The following is a 23,313-nucleotide window of genomic DNA, read 5'->3' as shown; positions in this document are numbered from 1 at the left end:
TTGGAAACAATGGAAAGGGCCATGGTAGAAGGAAGCCAAGCAACAGTAGAGCCAAAAGTGTGCTGAGTTAATATAATTTTTTAAAGCTGTAATTCAGCCCATACCTAAGGGATACAATTTTTTTTCCTGGCAACACTTTTTGTGAAGCTAAAACAGCTGCTTCACCTATCTCAAATCAGATACTATTCTGTTTCAAGCAAATGTTTACAAAAAACAATTGTCAGGCATGCTTATCCAAAAATTTAGATGGAACAAAACAGATAATCATGCCTCTAAAGTAAAAACTGATATAAATTATATTTGCTAATACGTATGCAATTTAGATATCTAGTAACGTAAAGAAATCAAGCAAATGTTTAAAGATGCTCTAAAATACTATATTACTATAAATTCTAATAACAATTAAAAGAATAATTATATATCATAAGGGCAATGTATTTATGAAATATACATCTAATCCAATTTGGAACATTTTTAAACTGTAATGTAGAAACCTTCTAAAGTATTTAAAAAAAGTTATTTACTAATGAAAATTTGACTACTGTCATATCTTTCCTGATTTTTATTCTCTTAATAAAAGCAGCTCACCAAAATATCAGGTCTGTCATCTGAAACTGAATGTATTTTTTATTTTCCTTTGGCTTTTTCAGTACATTGATTAAAGTCAAAACAAGAAAATGCTAAAGGACTAGCATTCAATTGAAAATAGTCTTTCCCCATTAGACATTGAAAAGATAACATATTTATCCATTCATTACAGGACATAGAATATAGTACAATTTATTATAGTAGCTGAAGTAGGACTTATTTTGTTTCTCACCTATAATGGTCAGCTTCTCCTTTGTGAACTTTTATTCCAACAAAGAGAGAATAAACACACTAAGAAGCATAAAGCATGCATGTTTTAGTATTTTTCTATATTTGTCAGTTGGAATCAGTGTTACAGAAGCACAAATAATGTTCAACAGCACAATGTTAGATGATTTTTTATGCCTCAGAAACAGAAAATCTACAAGACCTCAGCAGAAGCTGAAGGTTAGAATGTAAAGAAAGCTATATCCAGGTCCAGGAGGTGCATAAAAAATGCTAGAAGGCAAATTCTCTAGCTTCTGGTTAAATTCCATGAGATGTCACAGTCCAGAAGAATCAAGTTTCAGGAAGTAAGATGAATGTCAAACGACTTTATGCCAAAGAGCAGCTTGTTCTTGGAGTATGCTTAAGGCCATTTTGTTCAGAGATTTCAGAGAGGAAACAACCTGAAATTGTAACACTAAAATGCCCATTAAAAATCATTTTAAAAAAGATCTTTTAGACACACTGAATTATATAAAATGACTGACTAGGCCTGAAGCATGCTGAAAAACTTTTTGTTATTTGTTGAAAATTGTCTCAAGAGCAGAATGACTGAGGATAAGTCCATGTAGCATTCTTTGCCAAGTTAGCAGATGCCCTCTTATCTGAAAAGTTCCATGAACAACAAGGCAAACAGAATAAAGCATATGTACTAGACAAAATTCAGAGGTAGATTTAAATAGAAATATGCATTAGCCAGTTTTTTAGTTTTGGATATTGCTTCCTTCCAATAGTGATATGACTGACATACATGTGTTTGGTTGGCCAGAGACACCAGCCAGTTATAGCACCCCTGCTCCTGCCAAGATGACTTCTCTGGTTCCAAATGTCAATGCCACTTAACATGCTAGTATTATGCTTGCAATGGTTATATCATCTGACATTAGTTATACTGACGTTCCATCTGTCAGAGTTTATCTGGCATCTGAATAATAAATAATGTTTTATTAGCATGACCTAGCAGAACAATTAATAGACCCCATCTGTTTATTAAAAGCAAGATATTTGTCTCAGCATTGACACCAAATCAAATATGATGTTAATATATAATATATTCTATAAATAAAGTTATAAGTACATTTTATTTCTATTTACAATGGAAATATAAAAAGAAACACCTTATTGCAGATTCAAAAAAGAGTTAATGATTACATACACATGAGAAATATGTGTTTAACATTACACTAACTATTGGAACTCTTTTTTCCAGGCACAAAATATAATTTCAATGGAAAATCATACAACTTACATAAGTATAAAAATAATGTCTTCAAAAAGCTCATATCATAACTATAAACATACCCCCTACTTATTCTCCAGCTATAAAAGAAAGAAAACACAGATGGAAAACAAAATCCCCAAGTGAATAAATGGGATACATGAATACGGGGGAAGTAATATTTCTATGATTATATAGCTTAATACATTTTTTTAAAATTCATTGCTCTTTAGTATGAATAAAGCAAGAGTGTTAATTTATAAATGTTATTAAAGTATACATATATATTTATTTATTCTCAATGTATATAATGATTTATAATATTTCCATTGAAATGTAAAGATAATAAATTCTTCAATGATAAAAGAATATTAAATAGCTGCCATTCAGCTGAAACCAGTTTGGCTCAGTGGATAAAGCATTAGCCTGCAAACTGAAAGGTTCCAGGTTTGATTCTGGTCAAGGGCATGTACCTTGGTTGTGGGCACATCCCCAGTAAGGGGTATGCAAGAGGCAGCTGATAGATGATTCGCTAACGTTGATGTTTCTAACTCTCTGTCCCTCTCTCTTCCTCTCTGTAAAAAATCAATAAAATATGTTTAAAAAATAAAATAAAAAAGCTGTCATTCTACTTGAGATTTCATAATTCACACTTTTTATAATGTATGGACTTATCATTCTAGCTCACATTTTTAAGTTTATCAGATAAAATGAGGTTTAAACATAAAATAAATCTTCCTAAATTATTAGCATTTGGTTACCACATGAAGGTCTTTTAGATTTCTCACCAAACCAGTTAGCTTTATATTTCTTCTCCTTCTTTGTCCTCCTCCTCCTCCTCCTCCTCCTCCTCCTCCTCCTCCTCCTCCTCCTCCTCCTCCTCCTTCTCCTCCTCCTCCTCCTTCTTTTTATCCTTCTCCTTCATCTTCTACTTCTCTCTTTCATGTTTTTGTGTTCCTGGAAACCATGCCATTGTTTCCATGAACAAAAGTTACCTTTCCCTAGATTACTCTGGTTTACTTTCTGTTTGCCACCAGGAGTCACTATGTTGTTCTTTGCCTAGATATAATTCAGTTTGTTCTTGTGCATAAACATATTTAATTTAAATGAGAGCTGTTTGCTCCTTCTGATTCTGCAGACCCAACTCACAGCTAGCAAAAATGGCTTTGGACCACAGCCTTCTAGACTTATCTGTCATAGAAGTTCTGTCTTCCAGCAAGCTTTTATGTTCTAAGTTGGCAGGAAGAGCAAAATACAGTGACTTTTTTGATAAAAATACAAAAGACATTAGATATAAAAGAAGCATAATAAAGACCATACACAGCAAAACGTACACAGCTAACATTATAGTTGATGGTGAAAAATTAAAAAAAAAAAGTTCTCTAAGATCAGAAAGTAGGTAGGGATTTTGACACTCACCAATCTTATATAATAGTGTATTGGGAGTTTAATCTAGAACAGTTTGGCAAGTTATAGAAATAAAAAGCATTCAAATTAAAAAGGAAGATTTACAAATTTATCATTTTACATACAGAAAACCCCAAAGACTCAACCAAAAAACTGTTGGAACTAACCAACAGCTACTCTACAAAATTGACATAAAAATCAGTTCCATTTCTAATAATAAAAAAAAATTAAAAATTAAGAAAACTATCCCATTAGCAATAGAATCAACAACAATTAAATATCAAGAAATACATTTAACCAAAGAAGTGGAAGATTTATACAATGAAAACTATAAAATTTTAGTGAAAGAAATCAGAGGTGAGACAAATAGAAAAACATGTGCTAAAGAATCAGAAAGCTTGTTTTTGCTAAAATGTCCAAACTACCTGAAGCCATCTATATATTCAATTCAATCCCTTTCAAAATTTCAATGGTATTATTCACAGAAATAGAAAATAAAACCAATTCTAAGTTTTATGTAAACCCTAAGGACCCTAAATAAATAAAACAATCTTGAAAAAGAAGGAAACTAGAACTATCAAATTTCCTTTTTTAATTGAATTTATTGGGTTGAAATTATTTAATAAAATTACATGTTTCAGGTGCACAATTATACAAAAACAATCTGTATTCTGTACTGTATACTCACCACCCAAGTTAAGTCTTTGTCCATCACCATTTATTCCCTACTATACACTCCTCCACCTTCCAGTGGCAATCACAACACCTTTGTCCATGTCCACGAGTTTTTTCCTCCTTTTTTTTCTTTTTTGCTCAATCTCTCTACCCCATGTTCCAGCTACCCCATCCTGAGAGCTGTCAGCCTACTCCCTGTTTGTACATCTGTCACTATTTTGCTTGTTGGTTCATTTTGTTAATTGGAATCCACATATGAGTAAAATCATATAGTACTCCTCTTTCTCTCGCTGGACACTTTCTGATTTAAAACAATACTACAAAGCTATAATAATTAAAACAATATAATACTCGCATAAAAATAGATAAGTAAAATCAAATAGGGAGATCATAATTAAACAACAACATATATAGGAAGTTATATTGGACAATGGATCAAAGAACAACCAGTCTCTTCAACAAATGGTACTGAGAAAACTGTGTAAACACAAACAAAGCAATAAAATTAAATAGATATCTTACAACACTAACAAAATATACCTCAGAATATATCAAAGACTTAAACATAAGACCTTACATCATAAAACTTTTAGAAAACAATGAAAAAAAGGGAGAAGCTCCTAGATACTTGTCTTGACATGGATTTTTTAGATATGACAAAAAAAAAAAAAAAAGCATGAGCAACAATAGCAAAAAATAGCAAGTGGTCTATGTGAAACTTAAAAACTTTTGCACAGCAAAAAGACAACAAACTATCAACAAAATGAGGTAATCTACATAATGGGATAACATTTTCAAACCATATTTTGAATAAAGGATTAATAGCCAAAACATATAAGAAATTAATATAATTCAATAATACAATTTCACTTTTGAGTATTATACTCAAAAAAAATTAAAACAGTATATCAAAGAGATACATAAATTTCTATGTTTATGTAGCATTATTCACAATAGCCAAAATATGGAAACATCCTAAGTGCCTGCCAATGAATGATTGGATAAAAAAAAAGTGTGTGTGTGTGTGTGTGTGTGTGTGTGTGTGTGTGTATGTGTGTGTGTCTATGTGTGTGTACTGGGCTATTATTCAGCTGTGAGAAAGATTATTTTGTCATCATTGACAATATATATGGACCTTAAGAACGTTGTGCTAAGTGAAATGTCACAAAGATAAATACTGTGTGATTATCACTTATATGTAGAATATAAAAAAGCTAAAATCAGAGAGTAAAGTGGTAGTTACCAGGGGATATGGATTAAGGGTCTAGGACATATGTTAAATTGTAAAAACTTTCAGTGAATAATACCAGCCCTAAATATTTAATGCACTATATAGTGAATATAGACAACACTATTAGAAGAAAAATAATTTAAGCAAGGGATAGAGAATGTGTTTGAATAAGTAAAGGCAGAAAACTTCTATAGCCTCATGAAGGAAAAACTAATACAAGTCCAGATGGCACAGAGAGTCCTAACCAAGAAGACCCCAAATAAGCCCATGCTCAACACAATATAATTAAAAGGTCAAAAAGTAAAGACAAAGAATCTTGAAGGCAGCAAGAGGAAAGCAATTTGTTAACTATAAAGGAGCTCCCATAAGGTTGTCAATTGATTTCCCATCAGAAATTCTACATGCCAGAAGAGAATGGCATAAAGTATTTGAGGCAAATAAGGAAAAGGAAAAAGTCTGAAACCAAGATTACTGTATCTAGCAAGGCTATCACCCAAAACAGAAGATGACACAAAGAGCTTCCAAGACATAAAAGGCTAAAGGAGTGTATTACCACCAAACTAGAAATGCAAGAAAAGCTAAAGGCACTGCTGTAATGAGAAGAAGAAATAGAGAAATGTAGGCATACAATATTAAAATGGCAATATATAAGTCCCTATCAATAGTAACCTCAAATGTAAATTAATTGAATGCTCTAATCAAAAGACATAGGGTAGCTGAATGGATACCAAAACCTTACCCAATTATTTGCTATCTACCAGAGACCCATATCCAAACAAAAGACTCACACAGGTTGAGAATGAAGGGATGAAAAAATAAAATTCCATGCAAATGGACACACACACACAAAAAGCTGGAGTAGCAATATTTATATCTGACCAAATAGACTTCCAATGAAGGCCATCAAAAGAGACAATGAAGGTCACTACATAATACTAAAGTAATTGATACAATAATTGGAAATAACCCAGGTAAACATATATGCAAGCAATATAGGAACACCTAAATATATTAAAACACACACACACACACACACACACACACACACACACACACACACCCCACTTCTGGAGGACTTTGAAAGAGAGATGGAAAACAATACAGTCAAAGTAGGGGACTTTAACACTCCTCTTAATTACCTGGATAGGTCTTCCAGAAAAAAATAAATAAATAAATAAAACAGTGATTCTAAAGGACATACTGGATGAGATGGATTTAATTTATATTTATAGAAAATTTCATACCAAAGCAGCTGAGCATAATTCAAGTGTACATGGGTCATTCTCAGAAATAGACCATATGTTAGGACACAAACTAAATTTCTACAAGTTCAAGAAGATTGAAATTATATCTAGCATCTTCTCAGCTCACAATGAAATAAAATTAGATATCAACTACAGTAAAAACACTAAAAAATTAAAGAATATGGAGGCTAAATAGCTTGTTATTAAACAATTAATGGGTTACCAATGAGATCAAGAAAAAGAAAAATACTTCCTGAAAAACAATTAAAATGAACACACAACAAACCAAAATATCTGGTACATAGCAGAAGCATTCCTGAGAGGGAAGTTCATGGCACTACAGGCCTTCTTCAAAAGACAAGAAAAATTGCCCTGACCGGTTTGATTCAGTGGATAGACCGTTGGCCTGTGGACTGAAGGGTCCCAAGTTTGATTCAGGTCAAGGGCATGTACCTTGGTTGTGAGCACATCTCCAGGAGGTGTGCAGGAGGCAGCTAATGGATTTTTCTCTCTCTCATTGATGTTTCTAACTCTTTATTCCTCTCCCTTTCTTTCTGTAAAAAAAAGTAAAGAAAATATTTTTTAAAAGAAAAATTAATAAGAAACTATTTATTAGAAAGAAAACAAGAAAAGCTAAGAATAAGTAACAGGAAGGAAATAGTATAGATTAGAGCAGAAATTAATGACATAGAGACTAAAGTTATATGAAAAAATCAATGAAACAAAGAGATGGTTCTTTGAAAAGAAAAACAAGATAGATGCACTTCTAGCCAGACTCATCAAGAAAGAAAGAGAGGATCCAAATAAATAAAACCAGAAACAAATGCAGAGAAGTAACAACTGACACCACATAAATACAAAAGTTTGTAAGAAAATACTATGAACAATATATGCCAACAAGCTCCACAATGTGCATAAAATGGCAAACTTCCTAGAAAGATATGATCTTCCAAAACTGAATTAGGAAGAATTAGAAAACCCAAATAGGCCAATAACAACTGATGAAATTAAAGCAGTAATAAAAAATATCACAGAAAACAAAATGATACCAAAGAGGTAAAAGACTTGCACTCGAAAAACTACAGGACATTGAAAAAAAGAGAGAAGAAGATATACACAAGTGGAATAATATACTGCATTCAAGGATTGGTATAATTAATATAATTAAAATGTCCATACTACCCACAGAAATATATATATATATATATATATATATATATATATATATATATATATGCATTTCTTATTAAAATACCAATGGTATATTTCATAGATCTAGAACAAATGTCCAAAAATTTACATGGAACCTGAATAGCCATAAAAATCTTGAGAAAGAAGAAAAAAATTTGGAAGAATCACAATAGCAGATATTAAGTTATACTACAAAATCACCATAATCAAAACAGCCTGATATTGACCCAAGAACAGGAATATACTAGTAGATCAATAAAAAAGAACAGAGATCTTAAAATTGACCCAAGCCATTAAGCTCAATTATTATTTGGCAAAGGAGGCAAGAGCATACAATGGAATCAAGACAGTTTCTTTAATAATTGATGTTGGAAAACTGGACAGATTCAAGCCCTAAAACATCAACACAAGAATGCACAAGAATAAACCCAAAATGAAAAAAAAAAGACTTAAATGAAAGTTGTAAAACCATAAAAATCCTAGAAGAAACTATGGGAAGCAAAATCTTAGCCATCTCTCATAGCAGTATGTTTACATGTACATCTCTTTTAGGGCAAAGGAAACTAAGAATATAAATCACTGAGACTACCTTGACATTAAAAGTTTCTGCACTGCAAAAACAAAACACACACACAAACAAAAATACACATACTCAACATTAAAGAAATGAAAATGGAGCCCACTGTATGGGAGAACATATTTGCCAATGATATATCTGATAAATGATTACTATCTAAAATATATAATGAACTCATACAACTTAACAAAAGGAAGCCAACCCAATTAAAAAATGGGCAAAGGACCTAAAAAGACACTTTTCCAAAGGAGAGATACAGATGGTCAAAAGACATGTAAAAAAATGCTCAAAGTCACTGATCATCAGAGAGATGAAAATTTAAAAAAACAGTGAGGTATCACCTCACACCTGTTAGAATGGCTGCCAGAAGCAGATCTACAGGCTTCCAGGTGGCTGGGAGAGAAGACTTGCAGGTTCCCAGGGGCCAGGAGCAAAGCCAGGGAAAGGAAGGCCTATTCTCACATGAACCTTCATGCAAAGGGCCTCTATTCTAAAATAATAAAGTTACAATATGCTAATTAGACCAAATGATCTTCTGGACAACCTTTCGGATGAAGCCACAGTGGTGGGGGCTGATGCAGAGGCAGCTGTGGGGAAGTAGCAACTCTCATACTTTGCTAATAGGAGTAAAACTAGTGGAAAGCATTGCAACAATCTATAATAATAAATGCATAATATGAAAAAAGACCGAACATCCGAACAGTAGAATGACCCTCCAGACAAACAGGTGATGACATGCACTGGAGCCAGGCCAGCCAAAGCAGTTATTATACAATTGGTCAGGGACCTCCGCCACTGCCCTATAATTACCCAACAGAGGGAGGCCCAGGTCACCAATGGCAGAGCAATTGATCAAGTGGGTTCTGTGATTGCCCCAAAGACAGAGGCCCAGTCCACCCTCTGTGGGGCAATCAATTGTGGAGTCCCAGCCAGGTGGGTGGGGTCTCCCTCTGTCGGGTTATCAATCTCCGGGTTCCTAGTGTGCAGGCCAGGCTGAGGAACCCTCCTGAGTGAATGAATTTCATGCACTGAGCCTCTAGTAGTTCTAGAAACTTTGACCCAGTAATTTATCTTCTGGGTGATAATCCAACTGATATATTTGCACATCTATATGATGATATTTTTATACTATCATTCATTACATAATTTGTTCTAAAGCAAATGGATGAAGATAATCTAAATATTAAGATTTAAATAATTATATTAATATACAAATATTATGCAGCTCTAAGGAAGCTCTTTATGCTGCTATGGAATTTTCTGAAATATGTATGATTAAAGAATTATGGGATAAAAAAGTGTGCATTTGCCAAAACTGGTTTGGCTCAGTGGGTAGAGCGTCAATCTGCAGACTGAAAGGTCTCAGGTTCGATTCCAGTCAAAAGGCATGTACATTGGTTGTGGGCACATCCCTGGTAGGGGGTGTGCAGGAGGCAGCTGGTCTATGTTTCTCTCTCATCAATGTTTCTAGCTCTCTATCCCTCTCCCTTCCTCTCTGTAAAAAATTAATAAAACATATATTTTTAAAAGGTGTCCATTTGATTTTTTTTTTTTTTACGATAGAAAATTAGAAGCACTGTCAATAGTGAGAATTTCCTCAAAGTTGCAAGTTGTTTCATGTAATTAAATATTTGGAATGCATCCATAATTAAGAAATGGAGTGAGACATTGAAGGAGGAACACCCTAGTTAAGATTGCTTTTCTCTCTCTCTCTCTCTCTCTCTCTCTCTCTCCACATAAATATATATATCTTTATATATATAATATATATATTATATATATAATATATATACCTTTCTAAACATCAGCTTCACCTTTTATTACAAATATACTTCCCTCGCTTTATGGCTCATGTGAAAAAAATATGCTTTTCAGAGCAACAGGGTTTACATAGGAATTATTAATCAGATGGAATTAGAAAAAAATATTAGTCCCATATCTAAATTAGTAAGGAATGGTATCAACTGAGGTTACATAATGTTTTCATTACTGGTGATTGTCTGGAAGACAGGCTCATACTGACTAGCCACTTAAAGCCCTCTGTGGTAGCTCATGCATAGTTGTATTGAATAGGATGTTGTATTATATCCACCAGATGTTAAGACACTTATCCCCCTAAATGCTCAGTATATTCACACACTTTTTCACATAAATATAAAAACTTTCTTAGATCAATTATTTCATACAGAAGAGATCTCCATTATAATAATTACTGAAATATATAATATATTATGATTCTATAATTGTGATAAAATATATATGGTATTATTTTTTCTGTGAAGTCTGGATAATATAGGTACCTAACGAATAAGCTTGCTATGAGAGTAGATAATGCAGTACCTAGAACATAATAGTATGCTTCAAAAAGATTTAAAACTGTTATTTCTATTTTTTTCTAATAGATTTTAAGCCCTTAGAAGTTAGGGAATAATACACAGGAGATTTTATTTTTTTAATCTGACTTTTAATTTTCTTTTTTGTGCTTCAATAGCTTTTTGTATAATCATTGATCAATAAATAAATCAGTATTCATTTATTAAATAAAAATAATTTCCTTGTAAACATTGATTTCAAGTAAAAAAGGCATTGATATTCTCCCGTTAACCAAATCCAATATTTATTTTTTAGACCTTACCCATTTTGATATTTCTTTAGCATATCACTGGAAAGAAACATTACTGTTTTAAAAAGTGTTTCTTCTTTTTCCCCCCTGTATCCTCAGCTCTCTCCTGAATTTTACGACTTCTTCTCTGCTTCCTTTGCTCTTATTCTTTTTTCCATGCCTTAAATATGGAGAAAGAAAATTCAGGTTATGGTTCACAGTCCTCATTTCTCTTAGTCATCTTACTTTACCCTATCATCAAAACCCCAGGTTTATATATTAACTCTATGCAGATTAATTTCAGATCTTCAGCTCTGGCTTCTCTCCTAAGCTCCAGGCTTTCAAATTCTATTACTTACCAGTAATTGCTTTCCAAATACTTCGCAAGTTCCTCAAACTCAAACTTGCAGGACAATTTCAGTTATCTCTAACAGTTGTCTCAATCCTTATTTCTTCAGATTTCAGATTTCTATAAATATCGCCATCATTCCCTCAGTCTTATGGAACTGGATTCTGGCAATATTGTAACCTTGAGGATACAACTAAATATGTGCATAAGACAATAACATCAACTAGATCTAGAGTAGAAGGTGAGATATATATACAAATAAAAACAGGTGTAAAAGGTTTATTAACTTGAGAAAAATAAATGCATATTTTTATAATTTATTAATTAATTGTGCATATGTTTATTGAGGAACTAGTATATATTAATCATTGAGGCTATAAATCAGATATAGTCATTGCTTTCTGAAACTTAAACATAGTAAATAAGAGAGATAGTGAACAGGAAATTATAGAACATATTCCTAGGTACTAACAGAGTACTTTAGAAACCTGCAGGATAGAATCCTAACCTGATTTTGAATTTGAACAAGGCTTTCCAAACAAAGCTTAAATATTTATACAAATGTGAGTTAAATCAATAGAAATTTACTCCTGGAAATGAATGGTATGTTTTTTTAAAATGGATGACTAAAATGTAATATACTATCTTTGAGTATAGTTTATTAAGAAGGGTTCATCATTTGCAGAGTAGAATGAGATATTACTAGAGAGATTAAAGATCTAGGCCAGCAGGAAACTTAGAAATCATATTAATAAGTATGGACTTGATTCTAAATGCAATGGAGACTCAAAAATGTTTTGATTATACTCTACATTTATATAATGAATGGAATTGGAGAATGACAGGCTTTAATCGAGAGTATAAATTAAGAAATAATCATCATAATTCAAATAAAAATCAATGTGGTCTTTATTTAAGTCAATGAAGTAGCAGTGAATAGAGTAACAAATGGGCATGAGGGACAATGCAGACATTTTCTTTAAAAAGATATTGCAGTTGGTTAGGTGTGGGAGAATTGATGTTAAGTATTAAATACAACTAGACTTCAGCAATGTCCAGATCAGTATTCCATGTACAAAAATTAGGGTATTTTAAAGACTAAAAAGATGAAACATAGTGTATTAGCTTAGGAAAAACATATAGCTAAAAAAGAGAGTTAAGGAGTGATCCCCAAGGGGATAATATATGAAGGGTAAGATTGGAAAGGAAAAAAAAGAGATACTTAATGAGAAGGCATATAAGAAAGAGTTATTGAAAATGAGAGAGTGTGACAATATTAACAAATATGACAGAGTGTTTTAAAAATGAAACAATAACAGGTTTAGAAATAATAAGTGAAAAATAACTGGTCATTATTTTACACAATTGTGGAAGACAAATTATTTTCAGGAAATAATAGATCAATGGCCTCCAGTGTAAATAGAAGACAAAGTGATAAGAGTCATTTATTATTATTATTATTATTATTATTATTATTATTGTATAATTAGAGGCCCAGTGTCATGCAAGGCCTTCCCTCCCTCAGCTGCTGGCACTGGCTTCTGTCTGGCACCCAGGTCCTGGGTTTTCCTTGCAGAACTGGCTTCATCCAGAAGGTCATCTGGAAGGATGTCCAGTTTAATTACTCTATTATGCTTTTATTATTATAGATATTAAGTTTTCATGGAAGGAGACAAATTAGAGTGGTAGATGGATGAGATCTTTAGTTGTAGATTTTGCTGTTTCTTTGTTCTTTGTTTTAAGACTAGTGAGACTTGACCTTGACTAAATTATTATGGAACGAAGCCAGTAATGAAGGAGAGATACAACGATCAGGAAAGAATGTAAATAGTGTATGGAAGGTGCCATTGCAGAAGACAAAGAAGATGAGTTCTGGTTGGTAAGTAGAAAAATTCATTTTACTAGATCAACATGTTTGTCTTTTCAAACAAGAAAAAAGTAAAAATTTATTGTATAGTGTCAGGAAACCAAATATTTCAAATATTAAGTTTCCATTGCATAGAAAATTAGAAATTTAAGTGTAGTGATTAAATATCCAGGCTGTGCACTAAGATTGCTTGAATGCAAGACTTTCCACTGCCATTTATTCTTTGTGGTATCAACGAGATCCTTAATTACTATGTGCTTCAGTTTTTCTTTAGGGTAAAATGATGATGCGGATAGCCTCTATCTCACATGGTTGTTAGGAATATAAATGAGATTTTGCAAAACAAGTTTCTTAGGGTTTTCCTAGTACAAAGTAGCAAGTTATTATTATTATTATTATTATTATTATTATTATTACTGTTATTACTGATTATTGAAGTTTAAAGCAAGTTTGTGGATAATTGTAGAAAGACTGGATATGGAAGAAAGAACTTAGTGAATCTGATTAGTATGGAAGAAATTACATACCCAAGAAACATAGGAGAATGCTAAGGAGCTTCATACTCTCATTTGAGATTGACTACCATAAATATGTACTCACTGCTTTGGGTTAATTAACTGATTTGGATGAGTTAAACTAAATGAACAATATTTGATTAAACTGATTAATTAGAAAATGAACACTTCCTTTTACCTGAAAACTATATGACCATATATGCCATGCAAAACTATAATGGTCATATAGTTTTCAGGTAAAATGAAGTGTTCATTTTCTAATTAATTTTATATATAAAATTATATAAATTTAAAATATAATATTGTTATAGAAAATACATCTTCAAAGCATATGCATAACAAAAAAATGAGCATAGATACAAATACTAAAACACTTTGTCCATATTATATTTCTGGGCAAGGGACTACTTTTCTGGAAACTCTACACCCATGCATGAAGTTTTAACAATGATCAAAATAACTTCTATTAAGTATTCTCATAATTCACTCCAAACCTTATTAAAGTGTTTGCTTTATTAGTACATGAAGTATTAGTATTACTTTAGGTAATAAGTATATCCTGATTTTGGGCTATCTATTGAAAATGTATTTATTTATAAGATAATCGGCATGATATTTTAAGTTTTGTAAGCTTTCAGATTAATGATTTGTATTCTTTCAGAATTTTAGACCTACTTTTAAACTCCATCTATATTTTTGAAGACAATTACTTATGTTTCTAAATATGACATATGAAACTAAGAACACATCATGTAGACCCAGACTATTTATTTTTTTATCATATAATTACAAACCATTATTAGAATCACAAAATGCATCCATGAGTCCATTATCATTTCATTCCATAAAAAGCACAATTGTTAAAAAAAAAAATTGCATGACTGTTTCAATCAATTGGTAATTACTTAAAAAAATCTGAGACACAGTCTAGTAAAAAAATGTGGGTGACCATCTTACATTTAGTAAAATGGGTCTTCATTGATTTTCTAAAAGGTCAATTGATGCTGAAACTGGTTTGCTCAGTGGATAGAGCATCGGCCTACAGACTGAAAGGTCCTAGGTTCGATTCCAGTCAAGCGTATGTACCCTAATTGCAGACACATCCCCATAGGGGGTGTGCAAGAGGCAGCTTATCGATGTTTCTAACTCTCTATTCTTCTCCTCTCTGTAAAAAAATCAATAAAATGTATTTTTTTAAAAATCAATTGACTATGCATCTTTCTATAATACAATTATTTGGTGAAAAGAAGGTGGCATTTTAAGCTTGTTTCCATAATTCTATGCAACATTATAGCAAAGGATTATAAGGAAGATCAGAGATGATCTTCAATATAGAAAACTATCCTGTCATGCTAGAAAGCCTGTCTGTAATTGCTGTAAAATGTCAATAGTGGCTTAAAATGCCATTTAAGCTTAGCAATTCTAAGGGAAAATATTAAATCTATCCCACTGAAGAAATTGGTCTTTAGTCAAAATTCATAGCTAAGTGCAAATAAGGAAAATTATTTTGTCCTATTCAAGGTAAGCATTATTACATGATGACGTATTAATTGATTGGATAAGGTGAGAGAGAGAGGCTTCTTTGGCATAATGTGTCAACTACTGCCTTGAATACTTGAATGTCTCTCAAATTATTCTTGGACATAGTTTACACGTGTTAATCATTTCTTACCAGGATAATGATGCTGAAGTTATTTTTGAAATGGTAAAGGAAACCACAACTAATGCAAGATAATTTAATACTGCAGAAACAATTTATCATTTTATTTAAAATATTTTTTAGAAGCATAGTTACAAACAATGCATAAAAATAGCTCAATGATTTATTGGAAGCACCTGCTTATTAAAATCACTAATCCAATTTTCATCCAAACTTTTGGGTATTTTGCATATTTGCTTAACTATTATATTGAATTATTAGACAACAGTTTTTCAGTTTAATTACTTAGAAACATAATTTATAATCAGAAGCCCAACCTAAACATAAAATGTATTTGTTCTTCTAAAATTTTAATTTTATATGTTATTTAAAGTAAAAAAATATAACTCACTGCTCTAATCACATGTTTCAAGTTCGTATAAGATTATCTTGTTAGTTTCTATATGTGCAATGTCAAATATTACTATAAAGTGGAGGACAATTTGTTAACTATTGATGTATTTTAAAACAATGGAATAACGACCAAATACTGTTTATTTAGATAATCCTTTCAAATAAATATTTCTGCACTAAAATTACACAAATTTTATCACAATAAAAACTTAAGAGAAATATTTTAAAAATTTTGTTTTACTAACTTTACTCTCAAGTTAGAAATTCAAAGTACAAATATTGAAATGCATCTCTATCTATCTCTAAGCAGGTATACTCTCAAGTACTTGCAAATTTTAAACTTATTTTTAAAGGCATACTTTAAATTCTATGCAAGTCATAAATATAATAACAAACAATTTTCTAAGTAATTGATAAAATAATCTTATAATTTGATATTTCAATGATCCCTATACATACTATGTGCAATTCTACCTTTTCCTAATTTAAGAACATTAATTATTATTTTTAAAATTTACTTTACTATCAGTACAATAATCTCATATTTTTTTAAATCATATTGAGTTATATTTCAGTTCTGTGCTATCAGTTTTTAGCAATAGTTGAATTTTGTACATATTTGAAGGTATTGCATCTTTTACAAATACATAGAAGATAAACTCTTACTACCAAATTATTTGGAATCAATAGTTGATCTGATCAAAAATTTCCATCTGAAAGGTCAAGATAAAAATAACTTGTTAATTTTAAATATTTTTAATTGAAGTCGAGATACAATATTATATTAGTTTCAATTGTACAACCACATAGTTAGACATTTATACAACTTATAAAGTCATCACCCCAATAAATCTATTACCCACCTGGCACCATATGTAGTTATTAGGATATTTTTCTATTTTTCTCTTTGCTGTACTTTACATCTCTATGACTATTCTGTAACTACAATTTGTACTTCATAATTTCTTCATCTTTTTCACCTTTCTCCACTTTCCCCTCTCCTCCTACCTCTCATCTGGCAACCGTCAAAATGTTTTCTCTGAGTCTTTTTCCATTCGGTTCGTTCATTTATTTTGTTTTATAGAGTCTACATATAAGGGAAGTAATCTGTCACTTAAATGTGTCCCTATTTTTAATGTATTTTACTCAGAACAATACCTGCTAGGTCCATCCATGCTGCTGCAGATGAAAGATTTCATTATTTTCTATGGCTGAATCACGTTCCATTGCATATATGCACCACTTCTTCTTTACCCATTTATCTATTGATTGATACTCAGGTTGTTTTCATATCTTGGGCATTATAAACAATACTGCAGTGAACATATGAATGTGTATGTGATTTTTATTTAGTTTGTTGGGCTTCTTTGAATAAATACCTAGAAGCGTAATTGCTCAGTTCTTCTTTGTTTCTTGGTAAATTTTTTGTTTTAAAATGTATTTTGACTGATATATTGATACCCCAGCATAATTTTTTATTCCATTTTCATAAAGTACTATTTTTCAACTCTTTACTTTCATTCTGTGTGCGCCTTTTGGTCAAAAGTGAGTTTCTTATTGGTAGCATATGCAAGAGTCATGTCTTTTATTGCAACATTTAACCCATTTGCCTTTAAAGTAATTGTTGACAGATAAGAATGTATTGCAATTTCATCACTCATATTTTTTATCTTTTCTTTTTCTTCTTTTTAAAGAAGACCCTTTAGCATTTCTTATAGCACTGATTTGATGTGGTAAATCCCTTTGACTTGTTCTTCTCTGGAAGGTTTGTATCTATCCTTCTATTCCAAATGACAGATTTACTGGGTAGAGTAACTTTGGCTGTAGGTCTTTGCTTTTCATCACTTTGAATATTTCTTGCCGATTCCTTCTGACCTGCAAAGTTTCTGTTGAGAAATCAGCTGACAGAGTTATGGAAAATACTCCGTAGGTAACTAACTTCTTCTCTCTTGCTGCTTTTGAGATTCTCTCTTTCTCTAACCATTGGCATTTTAATTATGATGTGTCTTGGTATAGGCCTCTTTGGATTCATCTTATCTGGGCCTCTCTGTGATTCCTGCACTTGCATGTCTATATCATTCACCAAGTAAGGGTTTTCTATTTATATTTTTTTAAGATAGGTTTTCATTTTCTTGTTCTCTTTGTATCTCCTTTTGGCACTCTAATTTTTTTTTAATATATTTTATTGATTTTGTATAGAGAGGAAGGGCGAGAGATAGAGAGTTAGAAACATCGATGAGAGAGAGTCATTGATCAGCTGCCTCTTGCACACCCCCTACTGGGGATATGCCCGCAACCAATGTACATGCCCTTGACCGGAATCGAACCCAGAACCCTTCAGTCCCCAAGCCGACACTCTATCCATTGGGCCAAACCGGTCTCGGCTCCTTTTGGCACTCTTATAATGCAAATGTTGGTACACTTGAAGTTGTCTCAGTGACTCCTCACCATATTCTATTTATTTGTTTTGTTTTGTTTTGTTTTTGTTTGTTTGTTTACTTTGCTGCTCTGATTGGGTGTTTTCTGATTCCTTAACTTCAAAATTGCTTATTTGATCCCCTGTTTTATCTACTCTACTTGTTGATTTCTTATAAGGCATCCTTCATTTTAGTTAATGTATTCTTTATTTCTGACTGGCTCTTTTTCATGTTTGTTTGTTTTTTGATCTCCATTTCATGTTTTCTATCTCTTTGTTCCTTTATTCTTTCCCTGAGTTAACTGAGCATCCTTATAACCAGTTTTGAACTCTGCATCTGTTGGTCTCCATTTTTAAAAAGTCTTTCCCTAGTGTTTTGTTCCATTCTTTCATTTGGTACATGTTTCTTTGTCTCTTTATGTTGGTTCCCTCCCTGGTTTATTCCTAGGTAGAACTGCTACATCTTCTGGTCTTAGTAGAGTGTCCTTATGCAGGAAGTGTCCTGTAGGACTCAGTTGAGGAGCCTCCCAGGTCACCTGAGCTGGGCACTTCCTGTGCACTCCTGCGAGGGCTGTGTGAACACTTCTATTTTAGTTTAGCCTTGATTGCTATTTTCTTATCAATGGGGGGCAGGGGTTACCCATAGGCTAATCAGCTGGGAGAACTTGCCAAGATCACCATAAAACTTGACAAACCCCACAGAACTTGACCAACCCCACAGCACAGAACTCACATCAATGAGTCTCAGGAGCTCATCAAGTTCACACCTTGAAGGTGTCACTTGTGGAGGTGATAGGGTGGTGCTTCCATGTTGTCTGTAGCTCTGCACCATGTGTACTGTCTCTGAGGCCTCACTGGAGGTGCAAGCCAAGGTCAACTGCCATCTGTGCCCTATTCAGGGCCATCGGGAATGAACTACAAAGAAATATTCAGATGGCTGCTACTCGTGTTGGGCTTGTAGGTGCCCAGGAAAGATCAAAATGTGAACCAAGGCTGGCTGCATTAGCAGTGGTTCTTGGTCATTTAACGAATGATACAGGGCATGCTAAGGCCAGATACTGCTTGTTTAAGAAATTTTAGGAATGTCACACTGTCAACAGCATCAACCAAGACTCGTCTTTTTTTTTTTTTTTTTTTTTTGTTAATGTAAAAGCTACTGGAAAGGGCTTGGGTGGGCCTGTAAATTGTTGGAGTGGGGTCTCAGGTAATCACCAGGGCAGGGCAAACTGTTAACCAGGTTGATGGAGACTCTGATATGCCACGTGCCTGCCAGCTCTGTTGGGTGAGGGCTCAGCAAAGGAACACTGGCCTCTGCCAGCACTGCTGCTGGGGGAAAGTTGTTTCAGCAGACCTCACCCCAATGCCAGGCAATTCAGTTTCTCCCTGAGTGTCCAAGGTGCCTTTCTAGCTGCTGCCCCGGCACTGGAGTTCAGAAGAAGTGAGTCTGAATAAGTCTATGCACGGGGCCTTTAAGAGGATCACCTGGGACTCCAGCAGCCCTTTGTTTCACTCAGCCCCAATTCCCACTGTTTTCCCCAGCCAGAATTTATGGGGATTTTTCTTCCTGCACTGGAACCCTGGGATGGTGTCTCTGTTGTGGGACTGAGACCCATTTTTCCTCAGGGTGTACCTCCACAGTCAATATATATATCCCTCTTGATTTTTATCTGACTCAGGTGGGTGTGACACCAGCCTGTTCTTTGTCTCCACCCCTCCTACCAGTATTAATTTGGCTTCTCCTTCATATCATTAGTTGCAGGATTTATTTTCAGATATATTTCAGGTGGTTCTGAATGATGGTTGTTCTATAGTTTAGAGAGCACATGCCCAGGTTGCACGCTCAATCTCTGGTAGGGGGCTTATACGAGGTAGCTGATAGATGTTTCTCTGACACATGGTTCTTTCTCTCTCTCCTTCTCTCTTCCTCTCCCTCTAAAAATCAGTAAAAAAAAAATCTTTAAAGAAATAAAAGTATGCTGCATTTGTTTTTGAAAGTCAAAGATAATATTGCTATGTGAAGCCACACTTATTTTATTATGTACTCAAGGGTCTCTTTGAGGCTGCCTTGCTGTGTAACACATTCTGATTTGAATGCTTATTCTTTGTAACTTTTAAGAAAAACACACCCTTTGTAGTGGGTGACTTTTATGGTGAAAAGAACAAGAGAGGTAGCACATTTTAGAACTTTTATTATGTGTAACACATCATGTTTGTTGTAGTACATCATAGACCATTTCATCAACCAGCCTGCTTATTTTTCTTAACATTTTGGACTCATATTAAGTAAACTAAAACATTGACTTACAATGTATGCACAAAATTGTGAGTGACTGAATTATGAACTAGACCAAAGAGAAAAAGAAATTAGCGCCAGAATATTTAATTCACTGAGCTTTTGATATCAAATCACAAACCAAGTTAAAATAGATCAAATGATTGAGCAGTATTTAAAAGGAAAAAACAGTTTCCTACAAGGAGTCCTAGGCTTATTTTTTTAAGAGGTTAGCAAATAAATTCACAGAGTACTTCAAATTGCACAGTCACAAAATGGCTCTTTGTATAACTTCTCCTTAAGACATTATAAAGTAATTAATTACATATTTTTTCACTCATTTGTGGTTAAAATAAATACGTATTTCTAAGTACATATAGATGCACATACATGGTACATACACACAAGATGCAATTATCAACTTGAGAATTATTTATACCAAGAAGAAATAATAAAACAAAGAACACCTATACTTTACTAGAGGTAAAATTCAAGAGAGTTGCTTTTTCCCTCCAAATCTATTCAAGAAAAAAAAAAAAATGCACCTTGCTTTTCAGGTCCAGGGTCTGAAGTTGTATCCTTTAAGCCTGAATGATGCAGCAATCAACACCCAGCACTTCTAACGAAGTGCTCAATCACAAGGAGAATCTACTCAAGAGCTTGCTCCTGAAACCACATCCTCTTACTTCTGCATCTTCAGTTCCTTTCTCAAGTGAGTTCTTCCCATAGGCATTCAATCATATTCTCATATTTAATACAGAACTCTGCTATACCCCATTGTGTATTTTGCTACCTCCACGTCCTCACCTTCCATTTTTCCTCTCTTTTTCCATATTTATATATTCTTATAATTAACAAAATGTGTACATAAATTATAAAAAATAATAATTTTCTTCACATTCCATGAAAATGCAATGTAAATATATATTTTTATTTTGCCTTATAGATTTTACCTTAAGTTACAAGCTACAAATAAATTGATATCTCAAACTGTTTTTTTGTTTTCTTTCCCAGGCCCCATTGCTCATCTACATCTCCAAAACCAGCTACCATCATGAATCAGTCATTTAATCAAGATATTTCTTATAAATTTCATACATACGCATCCCTATACTTGTATTAAAGCATGCTTGTGCATACATATATCTGTGCACACATACATGAACATTTATGCATCCATATAGACACACTCATTTTAAAAATAAGCAAACTTAGAAAATTAGGTACAGAACATTTTAAAAGCTTTTTGAAGGTCACAGAGCTAGTAATTGATGGCATCAAGATACAATACAGACATTCTCACTCTGGAGTCCCTGTACTAGTACTTACTTAATCAGTTATTCTATGTTCAATAAATACATTATATTGATTCTCATTCATCTCTAATAGAAATTGCTAATGTTGCCATGTGCCATTAGAGTAATGCAATGGCGAATATTTTTACTTTGTTTGAATTAATAAATATTTCACCAGCAATTAAATACAAATTTCTATTTTAATATAACATTGCCAAAAAATGATTTTTTAATTTTATTTTGATGAATGTGTGGTGATATTCAAGTTTCATTTCAATTGAAATTTCTTTTATTGTTAAAAGTTGACACTTTAAAACATATTTAATTTCCTCTTCCATGAATTTCATATGCATTATCTTTGATAATTGTTCACCCTTATTTTTTATAGTTCATAGACATGTATTTTATATGTTCTGAATTTTATTGTTTTATTATATACTAGAGGCCCAGTATATGAGTGAGGTCTGGCTGGCCTGCCCCAGTTGGTGCCAATCAAGCCTGACTGGTCAGGGGGAGGGACCATAAGGAATTGGTAGGCTGGCCATGCTCTTGATCTGGGTGGGAATGGCCAATGGGGGGCAGGGCCTGTTAGGGGGAGGGGTTGGCTCCACCTTTGATTGGGCTGGGGGACAATCAGGAATGGTTGTCCGGCCAACCCCATTCCCCGGTTGAACTCCTGCTAAAGAGGAAATTTGCATATTAGCTTTTTATTATATAAGACTAGAAGATTCCTGCATTAGGGCTTCCTGCTGCAGTCACTGCCCTGCCTTCTTCCCTTCCTTCTCCCCCGCCCCGCTTGTTTGTTTCTCTGCAGCTTTGCTCCCTCTGCAGCATTTGGCTTCTTTCTATGCTGTCTTCAGTCTTCTCTCTAGCCTAAATATGCAAATTAACCACCATTGTGGTTGGATTAATTTGCATTCTCACCCTGATTGGCTGGTGGGGGTAGCTTTTAGACATAGTGAAAGTACGGTTCTCTTTTATTAGATAGGATGCTAAAAATATCTTCACGTATTTTGTACCTTTTCTTTTAATTTATGTTTTTGTCATTTTTGTTTTATGATTTAATGTAATTAATCTGTTTTGTTTTATGAGTTCTGAAAATTTTTATCATATAAACTAATAATGATATGTACTCTGAATTATTATTATTTTAAAAATATTTTTCCACTGATTTTTTAGAAAGAGAAGAAGGGAGAGGAATAGAGAGACAGAAACATCAGTGAAAGAGAAATATTAATTGACTGCCTTCTGCATGCTTCCTACTGAAGATCAAGCTGGAAAAGGGCATGTGACCTGACTGGAAATCAAACACTGACCTCCTGCTTCATAGGTTGCTTCTCAACCACTGAGCAACACCGATCAGGCTTCAAATTATTTTTTTAATAGCAATTTTATAGTTGATCCTGAATTCATTAGCAATTTATCCTGTTGTATATTTTAAGAAAATTATCTATTTCTCCTCACCCTACTTATCAAATACCCACATATAGTTTAGTCCTAGAATAGATACATATATTAATGAGTAGAATAAATATAAAGTCTACAATC

Source organism: Pipistrellus hanaki (genome assembly GCF_964339955.1).
Source record: "Pipistrellus hanaki genome assembly, chromosome: 2".
In the NCBI taxonomy this organism is placed as follows: Eukaryota; Metazoa; Chordata; class Mammalia; order Chiroptera; family Vespertilionidae; genus Pipistrellus; species Pipistrellus hanaki.
The sequence above is the reverse complement of the archived record's forward strand: the minus strand, read 5'-3'. Positions refer to the sequence as shown.